This window comes from Pteropus alecto, unplaced genomic scaffold (assembly GCF_000325575.1).
Source record: "Pteropus alecto unplaced genomic scaffold, ASM32557v1 scaffold22, whole genome shotgun sequence".
NCBI classification, from domain to species: Eukaryota; Metazoa; Chordata; class Mammalia; order Chiroptera; family Pteropodidae; genus Pteropus; species Pteropus alecto.
Window position 1 is genome coordinate 5,846,654 of NW_006434839.1, and position 5,127 is coordinate 5,851,780.

Genomic DNA, 5,127 nt, shown 5'->3' on the forward strand with positions numbered 1-5,127 from the left:
TAGCGCTCTGCCTATTGGAGCGTCTATCTGTCACTCATTGACAGCCCCGCCTTACTCCCAGGAACAGGTCGAGGTCTTTTCCGTTTCCCAAATCCCTGGGGTAAAGAATAAGGCTATGATTGGCTCTCTCTGGAGACGAGCACATGTTCAGACCAGTAAGAAGCTGGCTTCGACGCCTGTGGGCGGGCTTAGGCCTGGGGAAGCAGGAAAATAAAGCAGCGAGCCTATAGTCCTCACAATGAAAACACTTAATAGTTGGGGACCCCTTAAGCGGCTGAGGTGCTAAAAAGCGTTTCGCGTTATGAGGGAGATACCTGCCGATGTAGAAGTGTCGGCGAAATCTTGGAAGTGATGAGGTGATGCCTTCTTTCACTCGTGGAAAACTTCAATCCGGGATGAAGGTGGGCAATTCTCACAGAAGAAAGTTTCTGCTTTCCTCATGGTTTTGTTTTAAATCGTGATTAAAGACTTTAAAGTGCTCGATTTATGATCAGCAACTCATCCGCGCGTTCTCTTAGTACTTTTGTAGGGATTCCCCTTAAACAATTTCATGACACTTTTTTGGTTAGGAGAGAAAAGTGGTAAGTGGAATGCACTGAAAGCTTATAGAACAGATGAAGGGAGAGGATGGAGTGGAATGAGAAAGAGAAATACAAATTTGGAAGTCACAATTACTGAACAAGAGAAACTTATGAAAAATACCCGAAGCCTGCAAGGCCCTATCAGCTTCTAAGCAGGCCTGAACTACCACCACACAGGCTTTGAAGCATAAATGTCAGAATTTTTTTTTTTTTTTTGAGTTGATGAGCAAGATAAGGAATGGTATGTTTGCCTGACCACATGGGAAATTCCCCTTCTTGATTTCTAGAAGCTGTCTTACCTAGAGTTTAGTATCCTCGTTGGAGTATTTCCTATTTCATCCACCATAGCTAGTCCAGTAGATTTGTGCTTGCCGGGCAGGGCCTCAGAATACTTAAACATAAATTTGAAAAGATAATCTTTCCATGTGTTTAAGTCTGTGACACTGTATATTGAATTCATTAAGACTTTTGTAGTTAGTTCATTATCTCATTTATCCTTCTTAGAGGGACAGCCATTCACAAGTGTCAGAGTCTTAGAGCATTTTGACCTTTCTGGATACTTAATCTGCACTTAGGGCACTTGCTCATTGGATGTAGTTTTACTATTGTTAGGAATACTCGTGGAATGCTCGCTTGTCAATTAACAATATCAGCTATCACCTGCCTTTGAGGATCTCATTGTGCAGGTGAGGAATCTGAAATTTAAGAGATTTATTCAAAATTACATAGCAGGTTGTGGGGGGGTGGCGGGGCAGAGCTGGGACAAGGGTCCAAGGTTGCTAATTGATAGTTCTAGGAAAATGCTTTTTCTTATTTATTTTGCTTCTTTTTCCCCACTTCTCCAAAAAAGCAATAAAAAATTTTTAAGTCAAGATTACTGTTTAAATTTAACTTCCATTAAGACCAGTTGTGAGGATTTGAATCTGATATAGCAAGCAGTATAGAAAATAACTAAGTGTCTCAGTTCACTATTTTACTTCAAACAACTCTTGATGTAGTCCCACTTCCATCCAAACAAGAAGTGAAAAACATATTAATTTATTATAGCCACGTTGTCTCTTTGTCTTTCTTTTATGTGCATATATTGAAAAATCGATATTAACACATATGGTATTTCAAGGATTAGTAAGATTCTCTTATTCAGGATCTGAATAAAATGCTATTTCATGATAGCATACATACCTAGCCAAAATAATTTCATAGGTATTTACACAGAGCCCCTAGCCTTTGCGGGTAAAGTTGAGTTGGTCCACTAAGCATCAAAACATCTTCCACTGAACTAGACTATTGTGCCATTGGCTCTCTCCTTCCAGCAAACTCCAGACTTGGTTGGTCCTCTTGTCAATATACATCACGATCTGGTTGTTTGCTGCTAGTATCTAGTCTCCCACCACACCCTACCTTCTTCAGGGTCGGATTAAAATCTGCCACTCATAATCTAGTGTAATAGGCTGATGTTTGGCTTCCACTGTTGCCCTACTAATGACAGAGCCCCTTTATTGAAACCAAAAACCAGAAATGCTCTTATGGATCAGCCATGAAGACTCAGTTTAAAGCCATCTATCCTTTCATTTCACATGTTAAAACATAGAATCCTCACCTTACAGAGTAGTGTGAAGAGTAATGGAGGCAATTTTGAAATAGATTTGCAGTGTCCGAAGATACAGTGTTTGACCTCAGCCTGTGTTTTTATCTGTGAAATAAGAATAATACCTAAGTGGCCAATGTGAAAATTAAATGAGATAATGCAGCGTGTACATGGCTCATGGAAAGCATTCAGTAAATGGTAGTTTTTCTTAACAATTACAGAAATGATAAATGTAGAGTGTTTTAACTACTTATAAGTATTCCTTTAAGAACTCAAAAAAGTCTGGGCCTTGTGCTTTCCTCTCCTTTCCTGGATGACTACAGAAGTTATAGGACAGGAATTTCCTCAGTTACTTCGCTGCTACCCAGAGAGGCAACTGTCAGGAAGTGAATGCCAGAGAGAGGACAGACCCAGTGGCAGGGCCAGGAGCCTCTGATATCAGGAAGTCTGAATTATGTGAAATTCCCTACTTTGAGTCTTAACATTGAGCATCCTGGGGCAGGAAAAGAGCCAAGATGATTTCCTCCCCCCCACACACACACTCTTAATTCTGGGGGAAAAAATAAATTACTCTTTGGAGTGAGGAACCAAGTTAAAGAAGGAGGAAACTTGCAGAAAATCAAGAGGCATTTTTCCCTTTTACAGATTCTTTACCCTACTGCTTAGAGAAAAAAACACATTTCCTTAAATGCTTGTTTTTTGTTTTTCGTTTTGTGGAAGTGAACAAAGTAGTCAGAATTTCTGCCCTGTGGAGCTTGTTTTTCAGATGCCATATCTTGTTATTATAACTTGAGATTAACAAATATTGCACTTATTGTATAAGGTTTAGAAAAGACAAAATTTAAAATGTCTATAATCCTACCACTCAAAATTTACTAACAATTTTTATTTCCTACTATTTTTCCCTTTAAATCAATTATTTTAAAAAGACTGAAATCCACAGTATATATATTCTCTTTTGCAGGAATATTTACTTAATTTTTAATGAACATTTCCCTATGTCATGTAATAGTCTTCAATACGTAATTCCATCATGTGAGCATGCCTTCTGGTATTATGTCTCACAGTTCAAACAATCTCCTACTCTTGTGGATTGAGTTTTTTTCATTATCTTGAAAAGATTCAGGTATTTAAATGGGCTGTCTCTTTCCTTAAATGAGAGTTCCCTGGGAATGTCTGTTGAACCCAGGTACTGAGTGTGGGCTGGCCAGCCCTTCTTTGCTTGAGGCTGATAAAGTAGCCAGGAATTCTTTTTTCTGTGCCCTGGTATTACAGAGCTAAGCAAGGTGAAGCCAGGTAAGCCTGAAAGCACCTGAAAGCCTGAAGGATGCCCTTTTTTAACTCCTGCTTCCCTCAGCGTTTCCTGTTCTTTAACCTGAAGAAAAGGTGGTTAGGTGAGAGAAAATTAGTGGAGGGGTTGGAATCGGGGCTCCATTAATAAAACCTAACAAAACTCCTGGCGTATGTATCTCCCTTTTACAGATGAGGAAGGTAGGGGTCAGAGAGAGAACTGGTCCAAGCCTGCACAGCTAGTTAGAGAACTAGAGTTGGACTGCAGGTCTTGGTTCTGAAATTTGAACTCTGCCCATTATGCTTCCCACTGTTCCTAAAACTGACTGATATAATGTCATTCTTTTTTTTCCCATCTATGGGGAATTTGTCAGTCTTCTAAAATATATTTGTTATCTGCTCTCTAAAAAAAAAAAAAAAAAAAATCCCCTGACTGTCCAAGAATTTCTTCTGCCTTGAGTTTCCTGAATTGGCTCGCTCTTTTTCGATGAAGAATCAGGTGACTTAGCTTTTTTCCCCCCACATTGTATTTGCTAATTTTCTTAAAAAAGTGACCTCACTGTATACATTGGAAGGTCAAAGTCATAAAAGGAAGTTCTTATAAACCCTGCAGCAACTTAACAACATTACACATTGTTTTGGGGACTTACGAAGTATGACTATATACATATGTAGCAATTGGCCTATTTTTCTAGGTTGGCTCATAATCTGGTTCTGAAGGAAGTTCTAAAGATGGCTTTTCAGAATTGTTTAGAGCCGTGACGCATCACGGAAATGGTGTATAACCTCCCCATATGATACTTTGAAGGCAGTAACGCTTATTTGGAAATGTAATTTCTGGAATGTTTTGTTAAAATCTCTTTGCACGACATAATCAAAATCAATTTCACTTAAGTTTCAAAATATGTTTTCTCCATCCCCCTCACTCCCACGTGTGAGCACAAGCATGCACGCGTGCGTGCACACACACACACACACACTCCTTTGCCCAAGCTACAGTCACCTCTTGCCTAGATTTTCTCAGTAGATGCCTAAAAAATTTTTCTAAATCTACTTTTGCTTTCTTTTGGGTAACCAGAGTGATATTGGTAGAATATCTTTGCACTTCGTCACAGCTAACCCCACCCCCCCCACCCCCCACCTTCCACTTAGCTTAAAACACTGCAGTGGTTTTTCATCGCTCCTAACATTGACCTTCCGTCTTCTTCCCTTTGTACATGCATTTTCCCTACCTCGAATTCTCTTCCCTCCCAAGTTAAAACACAGAACAAGAATCCAAGTTTCCTAACTCCCAGGCTAAATTTCTATGCAAGTGTACTACAGAGGACTAATAATTGTCTAACAGGGTGAAAATGTGATTCAGAGGTTAAAAAAAAAAAAAAACACAATAATGGGCAAGAATGTGAACCTTGGAGCCAGTCTGCCTGGGTTTCAAATCTGGCTCTGTTCTCTACTAACCATGTGATCTTGGACAACTTGCCTAACATCCTTGCCTCATTTCTTCATTGTATAATGAACATAGTAATGATACCTATCTTATAAAGTTATATTATTTGAATAAGTTGACACACGGAAAGACCTCAATAAATTTTGATATAACGAAGTCTCAGTGATAGATTTTCTGGAGAAAAATAGGTACAGCAAGCAACTAGGAGGCCCTCCTAGAGC

At 39.3% G+C, this 5,127-nt stretch overlaps 1 long non-coding RNA gene across 2 annotated transcripts in view; it reads left to right on the top strand.

Moving 5' to 3' along the window:
* The first annotated feature begins 198 nt into the window (after positions 1-198).
* LOC112478687 overlaps positions 199-5,127 on the top strand; it is an 18,717-nt gene continuing 13,788 nt past the window's right edge. For both annotated transcript variants that reach the window (XR_003045921.1, XR_003045922.1), the window contains exon 1: positions 199-401. This is a non-coding gene — a long non-coding RNA (uncharacterized LOC112478687). The remainder of the gene's footprint in view (positions 402-5,127) is intronic.